Genomic DNA, 19889 nt, shown 5'->3' with positions numbered 1-19889 from the left:
AGAGGGAGACGGACGCGGATTGCGTCCTACCCGGGCAGGGCTCTGTGGGGTCCACTGTGATGTAAGAGTATCATCCACACCGTTCATCGTTTTTCTCGGATCATTTTAAGATACTATCCAAAAAAAAGTGGCAACTCAAAGCTTAATTTGACCACAAAGTGGGGATTGAACTTCCACCATTAAAAACTCTTGGGAGCTGGAGAAGTCTCAGATCAAGCTGATATTTATTTTTTCACTTCATTCACGTTTAAATGACCTTATTAATAGGTTGGATGGTAAAAAAAAACCTCACGGTGGCCCTTAGAAAGTTTTAAAGGGTGGGTGTTATTATCACTGCAGCTTCCTTTGGTGTGGTCCACTGGAGCTGTGGACCTGCCTCATTTTTTGGAATGATATCTTAAAATGACCTGAGAAAAGCCATGAACCGCGTGGATAAAAACTCTTACTCAGGATGGGCCGGATACCGTCTGGGCAGTGTAGGACGCAATCCGCGTCCGAGAGAGACCTTGATATCGGGAAAACGACATCTGCAAACCTCATGCAATTACTTGGAGCGGGTAACTGTTCTTATTCTTTGATCCTCTTCATTTCCATGCATTTCAAGGTGATTGTGATTTCTCCAGCCTTTTGGAATTCCAGTTCATGATTCTCATTGGTTTCTAGTGTGAAACGTCAAGTATTCATTTAGGTATTCTTCAAAATCTCACCTTTCCGAGGATTTTGAATCTGACGGTGGTTTTCCTTAATGGGATATATATATATATATATATATATATATATATATATATATATATACATCTTCATGAATTCTGCATTGATTTTCAAGTGCATAACGTCAAATATTCTTCTGGGTATCCTTCCAAATCTCACCTTTCCAAGGCATTTGAATATGACAGCGATCTTCCTTCATGGGTGTTTAATTTTCATGAATTCTGCATTGATTTTCTAGTGCATAACATCAAATATTTTTCTGGGTATTCTTCAAAATCTTACCTTTCCAAGGCATTTGAATTTGACAGTGATTTTCCTTCTTGGGTGTTTGATTTTGATGAATTCTGCATTGATTTTCTAGTGCATAACATCAAATATTCGTCTGCGTATTCTTCAAATCTCACATTTCCATTGCATTTGAATCAGACAGTGATTTTTCTTCTTGGGTTTTTGATTTTGATGAATTCCGTATAGATTGTGTGTAGTGTAGAGCATTTCAATGAAACGCCCCTTTCAAAAAATGGGGTTAGCAAGGTGTTGCTGTGGCCTGTGCACCTCACACGCACATGTTAAAATATGAGACGTTTTCAAAAATCTGAACTGTTCAGCAGACTCGCAGCAGAAATTTCAGGTCAATTGGATACTTGGGTGGGCTTCAATCTCATGTTTAATTCTTGCAATTTATGCTTCCAATAGGCGCCGACACCGGCATCTGCATTACGAAATAAAAATTTGTTCCAACTCGTTTTTAGTGGCATCCATACGCGCCCTTAGTACTGCCCTAGAAACTTCGATTGTCTTTGATTGCCGCAGGATGTGATTTTTTTTTTTTTCTTTTCTGGGTATTCATGAAATTCTTTCCTTTATAAGGGTTTGAAACTGGCAGAGATTTTCTTCATAATTTTCTATAGAAATTAATGATCTTAGTAAGATCATGTAGTGTTGAGTATTTCAATCAAAGAGATATGACACAATGCTCGGCTGAGAGTTTCTACAAATGGGGTCCTAAAAAGAAATCCAAACCGTTGATATGATTCAAACCACTTTTGGTAGGCTTTTCAACATCATAACTCTTCAATAGTTGTCTAGAAAATCAGTGGTTCAGTGTTCAGTTTCTACAAAAGGGGCTGGTTTAATAATTTAAATAGTTGATATGATTCGAACCACTTTGGCTGGCCCTTGCAAAGTAAATCTCCCAAATTGGAACATCCTAAAACACTTCAATAGGGGTCCAAAAAATCAATAGTTAACAACCAAAGTTGATGAAAGATTCAATGGCTAGGATATTCCAATCTTGGGGATTTCTTGTGTGCACGGACCATCCGAGATTTGTCTTATCATATCAATAGCTTGGATAACTGAGCCATGTGTGTGTGTGCATTTTTAAAAAAAGAATACTGAACCATGCGTTACACTTATTTAATTGAAAACCCAACAGTGTTGTAGGAACTCTTTGGCCCAACGTTGCGTAATACCTCTTAATCAAATACCCATTTAAATAAATGTATTATTAGAGGGTTGTTGATCACAGGAATTAGAATTTTTCTTTCGCAATTGTTTTTAAAAATGCATTTCTCAATTCCATGGTTTTGAAGCTGACAGATTTTTCAGGTATTTTTGAGAATCTCACCTTCATGGGATCGAAGCCAACAAAGACTTTCTTAATGTATATTTTTTAATGAATTCAGTAAGGTTACATGTCGTGTAGAACATTTGAGCAAAATACATATTTGAACAAATCTCTTGCCATGGTGACTTTTCTAATGACTGTTTTAGGAGAGCATTAACTTGTTGTATGGCTCCATGGTGGGATTGATCATTTGCTTGATTTTCCACAAAACTAACTTACATTTGTTCTTTTTAATAAATTGTCCAATAGTTTGGAAGGGATGTAGAAACCATATGTGTAGAATTGATGACATATGGTCAAACTGAAGTTATGGCCCTTGATAGAGTGCAATGGTGGAAAGGATTCTTGTAGCTGACCCAATTAGTTGGTATAAGGCTTAGACGACAATGATGATGCTAATCATAAGCTTCATCTTTGTCGAATAATTCCAAAATTTAATTACAATATTATGATTATTCTATTAACATTTTGTATGTTTTACTTTTGTAGTGGCTCAAAATATGTGGTTCAGTTGCATTGTTGAACATCCACATAGACTGACCATGGCTTCCATCTGCTTTAGATCAATAGAAATCAGCTCTCTTTTTCTGTCCCCATCTGCCTTTTTCCCCAAGGAAAATGGTAGATTTTTCTGTACCTTGAAAAGCCCACAAAACCAAACAAAAACACATGAGAAAAACCAACAAACACAGATCAAACCACATGATGAAAACCCAGAAACCCTAACCAAAACACTGTCCACTATCACCAAGGCCTTTTGCAGCTGTCCATACCACTATGGTTCACAACCCAACACTAGCATCTGCCCCATTTGCATGGGACTACCTGGTCCTTTACTGGTCTTGAACCCCAAGGTTATTGAGTTTGCTGTGAAATTGGGTCTTGCCTGAACTGCAACTTGTCTCTGAAATCCAAGTTTGATAGGAAACAGTACTTCTATTCCGACCTCCTGAAGGGCTACCAGATATCGCAGTTCGACATCCCTATAGCAACTGGAGGTTTCATCGATTTGGATCTTCCAGTCGAGTTTGGTGGCAGGCATATAAGGTTTGGGATAACCAGTACATATGGAAGAAGATGCAGGAAAGTTGCTTCACTCAGGAGTCAGGAAGTGAGAGTTACACACAGCTAACCTTCTCGTTATTTCTGCTCAAGGATTTGCCTTTTATTTTATTTTTTCTCTTTATTATGGTAACTTTAGAATATGTGCTTATTTTGTTATTTGCTGTTAGTATGCCTTTTGTTTTTCTTTTGGGCTCGTTTTCTTATATGTTGTTAGATTGGCCTCTTGATGTGGATTTTTTTTTTTTTTTTTTTGTAAATTTCTCAAGGATTTTAATTAATGAGGAATACGGGTTTCTGTAATATGAGTTCTGTTTAGTTTCTATGATTTTTATATCATATCTTTATAAGGGATCTTTGTGTCCTCTCGACCATCTCATTACATCCTTTGTGAACCTCTCGACCATCTCATTACATCCTTTGTGAACCAAACAAAATGGCTGTGGATGGTATATTTTATCTAGACTATCCCATTATTACAATCCACTTGCTTTGCTCTTCTTTTATGTTCTCTATATGCTTTTTTGAGAGGAATGTTCTCTCTACTTTAGTTCCTCCTCTCAATCAAATAGTTCTGTGTGCTCAGCAAGCTTATCTAGCACTGCATGCTCTAGACCCTTATCGTTTGCAACCCCTTTGTGGATAGTACATTATAGTGGGGCTAATATGTAGAGTGCACAATTCAAGATTCAAGGGAAGGATGCAAAAGAGTAGGTGTTTTGAAATTGCCACATTTAATGGGTGGAAACTGAATGTTGATGAGATTGGTGCTGTCAAATTGACTTTCTAAGGTCCACTTGGTGTGGGTCACTTTATCAGGGCTGAGCTTGAAGCCATTTCAACTGGGGTATCAAACTAATGTGGGAGTGCTTTCTTGTCATTTGTTGGTGGAGGGCAATTCAAAATTTGTCTTTTCTTGGGCTTCCTTGGCCAGTAAAGCACCTGGGAAAAAGTTTTTTTTTTTTTTTTTTCCGGTGGTTAATGAGATTCTGGTGAGTGCTTCAGATGGCCCACTTTGTTTTGTTTAGTGTCTAGAGAAGCTAACTCAGTTGCAAGTTCTGTTGTGAATTCGGCACTAGTATTCCCCTTGTAAATGGCAATTACTGTCATTGCTTAATGGGTAGTTGACCTTGTTTTATCTTTTAGTAAAGCTCTAATATTCTTTTAAAAAAGGTGGTGCATGACCATGTTGGCATTGGTGATGTTCAGTAAACATGGATTTATGGACTATTTTGTCCAGCCAACCATTCGGGCCCTCCATATCTGCATGTGCCTTGTGCTTAGTTGCATTGCCTTGTAACCGCTCCTCTGTGACCTTGCGTCACGTGCTTTTCCTTTGGAGTGTGCATGGAGTTGTTTGGCTGGGAGCCATCAACAGGGTTGTGTTGTCAGTGAGAGCATTGTCAACGTGAGCTTTGCCCTGGCCAATTTCCAAGAGCTTGGTAAAAGAGGCATGTTGATGTCTGCTGGGCAGTCAATCATATAACTTTTGCCAATCTACTTTGAAAAGGCGACCCTGAATTGCTGGGACAAGGCTATGATGGTGGTGATTTTTTTTGTTAGTGTTCTTCTACTTCCTAAGATGAGTTGTTGGATTGGTTGTCTCTTCTCGGGAACTGGTATTGATGTTTCATGGGGTCGTTGATTTCTGTAGGTTTCATATGCAGGTGGACTTGAATAGAGCAGGCGTGCTTTTGCTTCAGATTGTTTCTGAGCCTGACATGAGAAGTGGTCTTGAGGCTGCAGAGTATGTAGCTGAGATACAGAGGTTGGTTTGATATGGGAGTGAGTAATGGCAATATGCAGGAAGGTTCCCTTCGTTGTGATGTAAATGTTTCAGTCTGACAAGTTCAGTCTGACCAGTTGCCAGTCGAAGTTTAGGACAAAGGTAACTTTTTTTTTTTTTTTTTAAATTTTAATTTATTACTTAATTGTTATTTTCTCTTCACATATTATTACTTAATTGTTATGTTCTCTTCACATATCAAGCAATTAACTAAATAAAAGGCATTCTTCTATTTAAAATATGACAACATAGAATTGTAGTCTCTTGGAGAATGGAAATTGGATGCTTTATTGAATAGCTAAAAACACACAAGCAGAAAGATGAAGCACTAAATGAAATATAGATCCCATGTGTTAAATTCTTAAACATGGGACCATCTTTTAGGGCTTCTTTGTATTGTGGGAAAAGCATAGTGTTCTGATTATCTAATGATGGATTCTCATGGATTACATTAGCACTATTGAAACATGGATTCCTATGGATTCTAAGGTGGTCTTGTTTGGATAGTAAGTGGAAATCTCATATTTCTTACAATGGCCACCTTGTATCTTGTGTGTGAGAATTTGACTGTGGAAATATTTCTAATATCACTATTTCTTTTGCTATGTAAGAAACATGCAAACAATGAAAACTCTTCGGTTCCCTTTTCTTTTCTTTTCTTTTCCCACAATCTAAACAGGCCCTTAATGAATATAGTAGGGACCTCGGCATCTTTACTTGGATAGAAGTTAGGAATTTTTTGGAGGTATCATCATTATTGTTAATAATATAGACAATGTGGGGTGTGAACATTTCCAACATAAATACATGCATTTGGTTAACTTGGGCATGATTGGTTTACTCCATGCAAAGATAGCCAAGCACAACATGCCTATGACCGCTGACATGGTGTCTCACACGTTTCTCTTTCGCGTTGGCAGGTTGAGATAAAGAATATGAATTCGTTTTCTGCAATGCAAAGAGCGATTGATTTTGAGATCTCAAGGCAGGTTGTTCTCCATAGTCGAGGCAAAGGTGGCCAAATTATTCAAGAAACCCGACTTTGGGATGATGGTTCTCAGGTTCACACTCCATGTATTCTGTTAAGTATATAAATTCATTTTGGAGAGGTTCACGGTCATTACTTCTTGCTACACAAGCTCTTCCTGTTAATGTCACACGAGCTTGTGTTATCTTCCTTTAATTTGGTGTACTGCTTAGAAAACTGTTACAATGAGGAAAATGGAAGGGCTTGCTGATTATCGATATTTTCCCGAACCGGACCTTTCAGAATTGGTTTTTTCAAACAAATGTGTTGAAGATATACATTCTTCTTTCCCGGAGCTTCCAGAGATGAAGTGCAGATGATACGAGAAAATGGGGCTTAGAATGCACGATGTTCTCTTTATTGCCAACGACTTGAATGTAATTGTTCATAGATTGCATGGGGATCACTTTTCTATAAGATATCTCTAAGACTTTATAGGGTCTTGACTCTTGATGCATTACGACGTGTATAATTTCTCATGAGACTAGCCCATAGAAATGGACCATGGTTTAGTTCTCCAGATCACTGATCTGATGGACAAACATGGATGGGTTGCTCCGAAATCTCCTAGATTAGACCGTCCTAATCCTTTGATCAGTGTCCAATGAATAGGTGGTAAAAAAATGAAAAGAAAAGAAGGAGAAGTAATGGTCAATAAAAAAAGACCTAAGGTTGGAAAGAGAGGAAGGTTTGTATCTGGAGATCATTGGGGGCATTCCCTGTCCATTGCATAGCCTTCTTATCAAATGGTCTGGATTGCCAAACCATGGGCTGCTAGTACAAACTGGGTGCATTGGGAGAATGCACATCTTGATGCCCTAGGACTATAATTTCTCATATCTTTAAGCCTTTTTGATGTTCTATTGGAATTTCTGAACTTTCGCTGCAGGTTGCAGACTTCTTTGATGCCGCTCTTGAAAATGATGCTGATGTGAAGCTAGCTGCTAATTGGATTATGGCGGATATTGCTGCGTATTTAAAAAATGAAAAACTATCAATAAATGAGATAAAGCTAACTCCTCAAGAGCTAGCCGAGCTGATAGCTTCTATAAAAGGTGGAACTATTATTGGAAAGATTGGGAAAGAGGTGAATCTTCTGATTTTGTTTCTCAAGTACACTACCCTTTTAGTTTAACCAATATCAATTTCTTTTCCACATTGGCTCTTTAGTATGAGTTTTGTGAAGCCAGCACCTTTACAGAGGGCTACAGGTGCTGTGCATCCAAGCCATGTATCAGGTGGGCCCTGCCATGTAGATGACTTTGCCCCAAAATTGACCTGGCCCACTCATTAGGCCAGGAATGTGTTGAATGTGGAACATTGGCATTTGTAAATATCCATATTTCATACCTGTGTGGCCACCCAATGCATAGATGCTCCACTGTGATCTGTTTGAAATCCGTCCTGTCCATGGGGTGTGCCCCCTCATGTTTGGCCCTGAGCCCAAAAAATGAGGGCAAACCAGGATTCAGGTGGGCCACAACAGAGGGAACGATGAGAGAGGCGACAATCATAGAAAAATATCAGATTATATGGGCCCACAGTGGTCTGTGCATGTTATCTAACCTGTTCGTAAGGTGTGCCCCACCAGGATGCAGGGACGCCTATGAAATCCGGCTGATCTAAGCCACACCACTTGATTTGAGGTTTTGGGCACACTTTGACATTGTTTCCTATGGCGTGGCCCACCACAGTTTCAGATCATCTAGATTTTTGGCATGTCTTATCTTCATGATCAGCACACTTGATGCACGATTTGGATGCCGCACACACACATCATGGTAGGACGCCCTGTACACATCACAAATATCATATGTCATCACTGTATGTTTGTAACTGTATTGTATCATTTGAATGATACATGAAATTTTAGACCACCTATGATGCAGGACATGGAAAATTAAATATGATATGCAAGATTGCAGGCTTAGATCACACCAATTCAGAAACAATCACACAAATTCCACATCCCACATGAAAATCCAAACATTCAATTAAAGGGGAATCTATGCAGGTCCAAGCCGACACAGGCTAGGACTGGACCAATAAAAATTATAAACCAAACGATGTCAAAGGGAAATAAAATCAACTACTCGTGCATAAAAATTAGTCCCTAATCCAAGGGATTCCCTAATTTCAATTCAAGGAACCCTAAGGTGATAAAAAGAGGCAAATCAATTAGGGATCATGTAATCTAGGGTTAGGATTCATGAAAAACGGTTATGAGAGGATAAAAGAGGATAAAAACCTGAGCCAAAAGATGATCCCGCGTGTGGACAGCAACAATGGCCTAGACGGACGTGCGTGTGATCCCGGCCGCACGTGTGTGGGGCCCACTATTCAAAAAAAGGCCACCTTGGCCCTGGTCGGCCAGGGATGGACTCCAAAACTCCCAAATTTCAGCTCGATCCGATGTACGGTTTGTGCGTAGTGCTCCGCCGAAGTTTCAGCTCGCCTGCGGGCTGAAATCTGAAAACCTGCTTCAATGAAGAAATCTGATGCAACAAAAGGACAAATTTGACATATGGATGGTGGGGGAAGATGGAAAAAAAAGATGATGGAAGATGGGGGTGAATGGAGATCGATGTGGCTTCGCACCACGGTAGTTAGCCCTTCGAAAAGGGAGGGCTTCGCACCCACTTTTGAATTCTTCCACAACTCACGAAGAGAGCAGAAAAATAAAGCAGGAATTTTTTATTAACTTCAATGAATGAAAAGAACTACAAGGGGTGCCTATTTATAGGGAGAACCCTATACCCAAAAACTCGCACCATGTGCGACACCTATTACTTGGCGATTAAGTAAACTAAAATAAAAATCAAACGAGGAAATCTAAAGCGTTCACGATGTTCTAAATAATAACAATAAGCAAAACCTAAAATATAAAACCAATCTGATGAGTGGGCCACGATCATGAGATCCCATGGTGGGCTTTTCTTGACTATCGGGCCACTTTTCTGAACCAAAACTTGTCTTCTAGTTAGGAGGCCCTCTCTGGACGTCGTCATCGAGCCAGATCGATGGTGGGGTCCTCCTTCTGCGTACGTACGTGCGTAGGGGGGGCGGCGTGAGTGCGCGTGTGCACGTGATGTCCCCATCAACCTAAAAAAAGGTAAAAGCTCTTGGGAAGGGATAGATGAGTAATCCACACCATCAGCCTGATCTTTCACACTATGGTTGGACCATTACCAAAATCATTTCAGATTTGACTCATTTGAGTCCCAAGTCTGTTGCTTTGGAGGATTTAGGCAGATTTTTACATTGTTTCCTATGATGTGGTGCACTTGAGTTTTGGATCAGTCTAATTTTTGACGCATCTTATCTTTGAGATGTGTCACACTTGATGCATGGTCTGGATGCCACACACACATATCACACTGCCCACAAAATTTTGGATTGGATGCCACATGCATCAAGCTGTCTTGTCCATTTCGATAAATCATTCTGATGAAACATGCAACCCTAGACCCTATTTTTTGTTAAATGGTATATGACTCTGGGAAAGGATAGAACAATCGCTTTTGTTCTGATCTGTCACACTCAATGTAACATTATCAAAAATCTTTTCAGATTTAGGAGCCCTGTATCAGTTTGGTTCTCTTATCAACCATATCTATTGGCCACAAATCAAAAGTTTATGATTGTTCTACAGATGAGATTTTTGGGGAATAGGCGATCCAGTGGGATACAACAATAAAACGTTCTAGATCACCCAACCATGGGCCCCCTTGTCAGAACCGAAAGCGCAGAGTGTAATGGTTTGTATCGGCCGGTATGTCAGTTTTGGCAGTGGCTGATACAGTAACACCGAAACTGATTTTTAACTGTTGGTTGATAGCTATATTTGTAAGTGTATAACACAGTGTTCCGCAATGTTCAAAAATTTTCAACTCAGAGATCACCTAGAGGGGACTGGGAGAGACAATTTGGCGTGGCTAATTTGGTGTTTGTCCGAATGGACTGAATTTGTTGGATATGATTGAAAACATGAAATTCTAAGAAACCTGAAATCTAGGATTATTCTTTATAAATAGCAATTTATTTCAGGGATTGGATAGATTGATTATTGGTTAACTAATTTTACAAAACAGAAAAAGAAACCTGGAGTCAATGGCCTGTTTGAATTGATTAAACATAAGCCTTTTACAAATTTCTGTAAAACCCACTGATTTTAAAAACCTCACGTTGGTCCTGGAAAGTGATTTACTTGGTTGAGTTCCAAGTTCGAGTATGGATCTTCTTAGGACTGATCTTCCATTGCATTGGGTGAAAGTGGACTGAAATCTTTCTAACAGTAAAATGAAGTTATAGGTAGGTTTTATTATGTAGGATGTATTTCAGACTTTCTGGTCATTTCTAAACCAGTTTCTCTTGACATCTACAGATTTTGAGCTAATATCGAAGGAACTGTCAAGGCAATGATAGAAGAAAAGGATTTGGTTCAGGTAAGTGATTCTATGTTCTTGAAAAGGCCTTTTTATCATACACTTGGCTGAATGTCATTTTTTTAATGAAATACCAATGCACGTACAATGAGATCATTAAAGATGATCACAATTGTAGTGCCAGTATTTAGATCTTAATTGTCAATTCTGTACTGGTGGGATTCCTCTTTTTTACCCTGTTATGATAGAATGGTTTGGCACCTTTGGCTTTGCATATTGGAAAAGATGCTCATAAAAATGAAGAAAATGGGAAAAATCCTCTATTTCTCGGACTGCCGTGGTCGATCTTGAGTCGAGTCAGGACTTGCCCAAGTCAAGGGTGAATTAATCGGCCCAACTTGTCCAAGTCAGGGGTAAATCATTTCAGTGACTCGTGGTGTTGAATTGGATCGGATCCGATCGAGTCCGAGTCAACTCAGGTGACAGGAGGAAATTGACATCTAAGGTATAGAAATGATTGTTCACCAATCACTCCAATGTTTACAACATTAAGTTTGAATCTTGCACTGATTTCTTTTTTCCTTATTAATGCATATGTAAATTTTCAAACTAGATATGCACTAACATGTTTTAGCACTCGTCATAATGCTTATGTGAAAATTATCTGCTTCCCTTCATGCACTTCTAAAAGATGAAAATTGCCTGACAAAAGATCACAATGGTTCTGTGGCTACCCTCAATATATTTTTTTGATAGGTAAGCTGGGCACGAACCTGAAAATATAGAATTCTCTTCCATGCAGTAACTCAATTTCTCTATCACATAAGAGGATCTACTCTAGAGCCAGCTTGGAAGCACATTAGTGATATTATTATACAAACTAGACCACGCAATTCACATTCAATTATTGAAACAACACGATTTAGATCTTTCATGTGTAACCATGATCAGATTGTAGTTTGGTATTGTCCAAAAGACCATCCCTCGCCAGTCCATCTCCAACATTAATCGCCGATTACATTTCTATCATCTTTACATTTCATGTTTATAAAATGATCGGGAAAAGAGGACAATGGCTCTTTATAATCTTGGAAAATGAATATGTTTTTTGTGTTTTTCAAGCACTTGTGGACCGTTGTACTTTGAAGCTGAAACAACAAAGGTTGATTAATATTTCTTTGGAAACAGATAGTGGATATCTCGTTGATCGAAAAGTTGCTAGAGAAAGTTCTTCCAGAGAATCCAAAGCAGCTTCAACAATATCGCAGAGGCAAAACTAATTTACAAGGTTTCCTTGCAAGCCAGGTATGCAAAATTCAGAATACTAGGGTTTCGTTTGGATGTGGACTATCTAATTGAATTGCAATTAAAAGTCTAACAAAGTGGAAATAACAGAACCACAGTTCCTTCCCCACTGCATTCATGTTGAGAGCCTGTGCACCAAATTGCGATCACGTAACCCCAATTCGACTCCTTCCAGATTATGAATAATCCGGAATGTTTGTTTGTCATGTTCTCTTGATTTAACCGAATGTTCGCAGTTCAATTCAATTGTGGACACTTGTTTGTTGAAATAAGACCATTGGATTCTTTTCTTTATCAACTATCAAATAAATGTCCACCAACCTGATAGCTAGATGAATGAATAAGCTTAATCTTTATGTCACGATACATCTAAACTGGTATACTTTGGATGGTTCAACTTGGATTACTTATTTGACACACGTACAAATTCTAAAAAATTTCTAATTGCCAGTCTTTTATCCATCACACTCTACAGAGAGTATCATTGTTTTTCTCCTTCCAAATTCTCTGTCATCGATTGATGATGAGCAGGAATCTTGACGCAGGGATGAACGTGATGAGGTTGATCACCGTCTTCCTCAAGGATAACTACTCTGAATCCACGGAGCTTCTCTGTACTCCTCACAGAGACTTCTCAAATCCATGAGGAAAGAAAGCAAGAAGAATAGAAATAAATTCTAATAAATTCGTAATTTGATTGATGAATGAAATAAGCGAGTTCACAACCCTTTAAAGAGGGATACCAAGCAATGGGAGAAAAATCAGAAGCAAACTATAACTAAAACTCCTAGAATTTGCAACTTACTATAAATAGTAAACTTACTATTTATAGACAGTCGTGATGTCTACTAGTGCGCAAGGTTTTTGGCCAAAAATAGTAAGTGTCCTATTTGGCTTCACCAAGCTGTTCTCCTAATTATTCTAAGCTCTTTTCGCGTTGGGTGCAACTCTTAAAGCCCAACGGATGAAGTGTTATAATCAAACTAAAACTTACTATTTATAGTAAAAACGGAATTAAAATAGGGAAACGATCGTCAATCCGGGGGTATTTTGCAAATCCGGCTTGCACAACCCGGCGTAGCGGGTTGGGTGGCTAAAGTAGCTCGTTCAACCCCAAAATCATATATTTTACGCTCGATAACTCATTTCGGATTGCGAGATACGCTCGATCTAAGGTCTGACGGTCTGTATCACTTCTGTTGCCGACCAGGCCTTTTCTGATCCATCTTGGCCATGAAACTGTTCGGGACCCGCTCTATATCAGTCCCCTCTACTTCAAAAGAACTCGTCCTGCTCTGGTTCATGATACTCGGTCAGGTCCGCGACGTTGAAAGTCAGTGAGATCGCCATGTCATCTGGAAGATCAACAACGTAAGCGTTGTCATTGATCTTTCGGGTGATTAGTATTGGTCTAATCTTCTTATTCTTCAATTTGTTATACGTCTCGATCGAAAATCTCTCTTTGCGCAGATGGACTATAACGTGGTCACCCACCTTGAACAGTTTTTGTCGCTGATGCTTGTCCGCTTGTTCCTTGTACTTCTCATTCAAGGCATGTAACTTGGTCTGTACCTCCGCATAGATGCCCATGATCCTGTCTGCCATATGTTCTATTGCAATGCTCGTGCCTGGGAGCTCGGGCAGAGCGACCAAGTCAAGTGTGTGGCAAGGTACTCGTTCGTAAATAATCCGGAATGATGATTTGCTTGTCGAGCGGTTCAACACGTTGTTGAATGCAAACTCTGCTTGAGACAGAGACAAATCCCACTGCTTCAGTTTTTCTCTTGAAATACAACAAAGGAGGTTTCCCAACATGCGATTCACAACCTCGGTCTGCCCATCAGTCTATGGGTGGTAGGCGCTGCTGAATTGAAGTCATGTATCGAATCCAGTCCACAAAGTCCGCCAAAACCCAAAAGTGGCTGATGAATTTCGTGTCACGATCAGAAGTAATGGTCTTGGGGACCCCGTGTAGCCGTATGACCTCCTTGAAGAATAGATTCGCCACGTGTGTTGCATCGAGGGTCTTATTGCATGGGATAAAGTGCCCCATCTTGGAGAAACGATTTACCACCACAAACACCGAATCCATGCCGCGTTGTGTTCGTGGGAGATCAAGCACGAAATCCATAGATAAATCCTTCCAAAGACCGTCAGACACAGGTAACGGGGTGTAGAGGCCCATATTCTGATATTGCCCCATGGAGGTCTGATAAACATGATAACGTTGTATAACTTTTTCCACATCACATACCAATTGCGGTCAGTAATACCACTCTTCTACAAGAGCTCGCGTCTTGTCTCACCCAAGGTGTCCACCGAGACCACCTCCATGTAGCTCCTGAATAATTTGCTCCCTCAGAGAACTTCGGGGGATGCACAATCAATTCCCTTTGCAGAAGAAACCGTCTTGTATATGAAGGTCATTGGGATGACCTTCTTGGCACTTCATCTAAGAATATTTGAAGTCCTTGTCCTCGTCCTCAGCCTCGACATACAGCTCCTTGAGACAGTCGAAGCTGACCACCTCATTGCTCATCGTAATTAGTGATGCACGACGGCTAAGTGCATTAGCCACCTTGTTCTGCTGCCCGAACTTTTGCTTCAGAACGAACATGAATTCCTGTAAAAACGCAACCCATCTAGCATACACATGATGCACGTTAGTCTGACTATTAATAAACTTTAATGCTTGATGGTCAGTGTACAGAACAAACTCTCTTTGAATCAAATAATGTTGCCAATGTTGCAGTGCCTAAACAACTGCGTATAACTCAAGCTCATATGTCGACCACTTCTTTCGGGCTTCACTAAGCTTCTCGCTGTAGAAGGTTACCGACCTACCTTCCTGTGATAATACTCCTCCAATTCCGACATATGAAGCGTCACACTCAACCTCAAACAGCTTGTCGAAATTAGGAAGCACCAAGATCGGTGTTGTGGACAAACGATGCTTAATCTCATGAAAGCTCTTGTTAGCTTCATCAGTCCACTGAAACGGTCCTTTTTTTATGCAATCTATATTATGCGCGACTATTGTTGTAAAATTTCACATGAATCGACGATGGAAGGTCGTCGACCCGTGAAAACTCCTCACCTCATGAATGTTTGTCGGGATCGACTATTCTCTAATGGCTTGCACCTTTTCATCGTTCACACGGATGCCGCTGGACATTACAACAAATCCTAGGAACAACTGACTGTTCGTTAAAAAGCTACACTTCTTCAAGTTGAGGTACAACTTGTTAATTTGTAGGACCTGCACCACCTGCCTGAGATGTTTCCTGTGCTTCGTCTCATGCTGGCTATATATTAGTATGTCATCAAAATATACTACTACAAATTAGCCAATGAATGGTTTTAGAACTTGATTCATCAAACGCATAAAAGTATTTGGTGCGTTCGATAGACCGAAGGGCATGACCAGCCACTCATACAACCCTTCCTTGGTCTTGAATGCGGTTTTCCACTCATCACCGGGTCGGATACGAATCCGATGGTACCTGCTCCTTAGGTCTAGTTTAGAGAACGGCTTGGCCCCTTCTTACATATCGAGCATGTCGTCCAACTGCGGTATTGGGAGCCGATAGTTGATGGTAATTTTGTTGATTGCCCGACTGTCGACACACATGCGCTAGCTTCCATCTTTTTTTCTTTTTTTTTTTGCTGTTAATAATGCTGGTACGTCACATGGGCTCATGCTCTCTCTCTAGAGACCCTTATGAATCAATTCCTCCACTTGCTCTTGAAGTATTTCACTCCTTCGGACTCATCCGATAATGAGGGTGGTTGGGCAAGCTAGACCCAGGGACGTGGTCTATGTGATGTTGGACGTCCCTCATTGGGGGCAATCCATCAGGTAAATCTTCAGGCTAGATTTCTTTGAATTCGTTTATCAATAGTCTTAAACTTAGGAGAATGTTTGAGGGTTCCGGTTCCTCGCCCTTCACCACTATGGTGTATACTTCGCCGGTTTCTTTGGATTTCTCTATGAAATCCCGATTGGTCAGGAGGGAACTCCCCTCCACTTTAGAAGCTTCAGGGTAGTTCTCTGGTAGCATAGGGGCAATGATTATTTTTCGACTATCCTTGATGAATACGTAGACATTGTCTCATCCTCGATGGCTTGCATCATGGTTCGACTGCCAGGGTCGATCGAGTAACATATGGCATGTTTCCATGTCAACCACATCACAAAGTATTTGATCCTTATAATTTTTACTAATTGAAAACGAGATAGTGTGTTGTTCAATTACCTTGGTCTCGTTTACCTTTTTTATCCAGCCAATTGAGTACGGGGAATGATGTTTTGTCGTTGGTAGCTGCAACTTGTCCATCATCACTCTTGAGACGATGTTTTCGCTACTACCACTGTCTATGATCACATCACAGACCTTTCTGTTGACAATGCATTGCGTATGAAATATATTGTTGCTGTGGATGTAATTCCTTCCGTGGGGTATACAGTAGTCGCCTCACAACTAGAGATTCGCCATGATCCTTGACTGTCAACTCATCGCTAAATGCTCCTTCCTCAGTGGCTTGCTCATGTTCATCAAAGTCGGGGTCTTCTTCTACGACCTCACCTTTAGTGTCCCTTTCGTTTATGGCCAAGTGTGCTGCGAGACGTTGAGGACGTGTTTGATAAGTGCCCCGGTTGGCTACAGTGATAACAATTGTTTGACCTTGGCCGAACGTAAGGATTTGGAATCCTATTCGGGTCGGCTATTGTGGGTGCTACACGTTGAGGCCTAGATAAGCTGCTTCTCATATCACAGTTTGCTGTCGCGGGATTTTGAAGACATTCTCCTACTGGTTCTTTTCCTCGTGCTAACACTAAGTCCCATGCAGGACCCGTTATGGGGGTCGAGTTGAAGGATAAGGCCGATTCGAGACTCTTGCAAGCTGCGTTTCTACTTTACTTGCCAACTGAACCCCTTCATCCACGGTCTCGACTGGGTGCATCTGAACTCGATCCTGAATTGTCAATCGTAACCCTCCTATAAATCGTGCCACCCTCTGTGACTTAGATTTTGACGGATCGTTTCGTGTTGCCAATTGTTGGAATTCTTCAGTGTAATCTGTAACGGTTCGATTTCCTTGTCAGCGATTCTGGCATTGCTAGAATAATATATGCTCGTAATCACTGGGGAGGAATCATGATCGAAGAGGGCATCTCATCTGTGGTCATGATGAGATGGGTGCCTTGTTCCGTCGGGCACGTGAGAGTTGTAATTGCTCCCACCATGCAGAAGCACCGGATTTTAATTTAAACGCTACCAATTTTACCTTTTTATGATCTGATATGTCTATGTAATCAAAATATCTCTCTACTTCGGCTACCAATCGAGGAAATCTTCTATGGGTAATAAACCATTAAAACTAGGAAGTTCGGCCTTACTTTGATAGTCTCTTTTAGCACAATCTAGATGATCGCCTCCATGGATTGGTTGTTGGGCAAAGCCTTCATTAAGGTCATCGTCGTTAGAACTTGAATTATCTGGTGTATCCCTACGGTTTGCTACTGGTAGTGCTCTATGGAAATCGGGGTTGTGCCGTACAACAACCACGGCCGGTGGAGCAACCATAGGCATTGGAGCGTCGCCTAGGGCTCAGAACGTAAGTAGCACATCCAGAAGATGTTCGAGGGTTTCTTGCAGCCCTTGCATGGTCAACTGACTCTCCCGGTGGAAAGCTTCTATTCTTTCCGCAAGATAATGAATCCCTAGATCATCGTCTACAGGATTTTGGCTCATACTTTCGTTGTTTGCTATCGGCCCGAGGGGAATCCTCTCTCTGATACCAATTGACGCAGGGATGAACGTGATGAGGTTGATCACCATCTTCCTCAAGGATAACTACTCCGAATCCACAGAGCTTCTTTGGACTCCTCACAGTGACTTCTCGAATCCATGAGGAAAGAAAGCAATAAGAATAGAAATAAATTCTAATAAATTCGTAATTTGATTGATGAATAAAATAAACGAGTTCACAACCATTTAAATAGGGATACCATGCAATGGGCGAGAAATCAGAAGCAAACTATAACTAAAACTCCTAGAATTCGCAACTTACTATAAATAGTAAACTTACTATTTATAGACGGTCGTGATGTCTACTAGTGTGCAAGGTTTTTGGCCAAAAATAGTAGGTGTCCTATTTGGCTTCACCAAGCTATTCTCCTAACCATTCTAAGCTCTTTTCGCGTTGGGCGCAACTCCTAAAGCCCAACGGATGAAGAGTTATAATCAAACTAAAACTTACTATTTATAGTAAAAACGGAATTAAAATAGGGAAACGATCGTCGATCCGGGGGTACTTCGCAAATCCGGCTTGCGCAACCCGGCGTAGTGGGTTGGGTGGCTAAAGTAGCTCGTTCTACCCCAAAATCATATATTTTACACCCAATAACTCATTCCAGATTGCGAGATACACACGATCTAAGGTCTGACGGTCTGGATCACTTCTGTCATCAACCAGGCCTTTTCTGATCCATCTTGGCCATGAAACTGTCCGCGACCCGCTCTACATCAAATCTCTAAGCACATTCAAATACTTTCTAGAAAAGGGCAGGAATCCCCTTCTAACGGTGCACAGTACTCCCACCTGACTATCAATGGACGATACAGATTTTAGAACGATGGGGCTATTGCACAACAAAAACACCCATAGGCGGCATGTGCAAGATCCAAGATGTTTATTAGGCGGACCGCTTGGGAATGTGTCCTCATCTAAGTATCAGGATGGTCCACTCGTTAGGTGGGCCAGACGAGTAGGTTGAGTGGGACCACTGTCATTTTCCTAACAAAAATGCTTGCGTGATCACGTGCGGTCACATGTCGTTACTATTAGCTGGTGTGGATGAAGGAGTGGATGAGATCCACCCCATCCATCGGGTGAGATGCTCCATGTTACACCTTGGGTACGGACATCACACTTATCCAAGATTCAGGTGGGCCTCACCATTGGAAGCAGTGTAAAATCTTTGTAAAACCTCTAAATTTACATGGTGTGGTCCATCTGAGTTTTAGAATAGTGTGATTTCCCAAGAGTACCTTTGTCTTGATGAGAAGAGTCGTATGAATGGTTTGGATGGCATATATAAACCATGGTCGGCTCCATACACAGCCATGGTGGGTCCCATCCCAAATCTTCCTCATGGTGTCCTACCTGAGTTTTGGACCAACCCTGTTTTTATTTCCAAGGTAAACATGAGGCAGCACACCTGATGGACGGCGTGGATCTCATGCATGTGTCCCTCAAATGGTGCTCATTTGTTGTAGGTACGCGCCCTAATGATTATGCGTTGTCCGGAAAGTGCGATTCTTCTCCTAACAGTCTGTTTTGGATTACTGACAGTCTATTTTTCGGTTCGCTTGTGGCCCACTTGATGAGTGGTTTGGATGGATCTGTGGGCTAAGGGACATTCATGGTGCGACCCAAACGCATGGGATTTCACGCATGCATACGCGACGCTGCACGTGTGGGCAGCTTGTATTTGAGTGTAGTGATGCACGGCTGCAAATGACACATCTGGTCAGCTACAATGAGTCCATGAGAAATGGAGGCTATACATAAGGTGGGCCACCCATGCACATTGGATGTACAGGTCGGACACTATCTAGCCGTCCCTTTTCTTCACAAAAGCGTCGCCTGCCTGATGACTGGATTGGCCTGATTCATGAGCCAGGGCATCCTTTAAACAACTTACCCAACAGTTCTCACTTAGGATCTCTTACATGTGCTATAGATTGGCACATGTAAAGCGGTTAACCTCTTCATTTTCCCATCGCACAAACTACCATATCATTTCTCGTACTATAACCGCCGGTCCGGTCCAGTTTGGACCAGCTCTCACACTCACAAGAAGACCATGAAATAAAAAGAACTGCTGGCTTCTCTCTCTCTCCCCTATAAATATTCTTCCCCCACCCTCTCTCCCATTTTCTTGCAAGGGGCTGAAGCTCTCTCTCTCTCTCTCCT

General features: G+C 41.0%; 2 protein-coding genes and 1 pseudogene across 2 annotated transcripts in view; all 3 read left to right on the top strand.

Moving 5' to 3' along the window:
* The window catches only part of LOC131240634 (bifunctional TH2 protein, mitochondrial-like), a 54558-nt gene that overhangs the window by 18528 nt on the left and 16141 nt on the right, over window positions 1–19889 (top strand). The gene's annotated exons all lie outside the window — the stretch shown is intronic.
* On the top strand, window positions 467–19881 carry LOC131240637 (glutamyl-tRNA(Gln) amidotransferase subunit B, chloroplastic/mitochondrial-like; annotated as a pseudogene).
* The window catches only part of LOC131240636 (glutamyl-tRNA(Gln) amidotransferase subunit B, chloroplastic/mitochondrial-like), a 49252-nt gene continuing 29885 nt past the window's right edge, over window positions 523–19889 (top strand). Inside the window, exon 1 of the mRNA XM_058238993.1 lies at window positions 523–564. The gene's annotated coding sequence lies outside the window, so the exon portion shown is untranslated. The remainder of the gene's footprint in view (window positions 565–19889) is intronic.

Source organism: Magnolia sinica, chromosome 3, assembly GCF_029962835.1.
Source record: "Magnolia sinica isolate HGM2019 chromosome 3, MsV1, whole genome shotgun sequence".
Taxonomy (NCBI): domain Eukaryota; kingdom Viridiplantae; phylum Streptophyta; class Magnoliopsida; order Magnoliales; family Magnoliaceae; genus Magnolia; species Magnolia sinica.
This window is presented reverse-complemented; position numbering and strand designations above follow the sequence as displayed.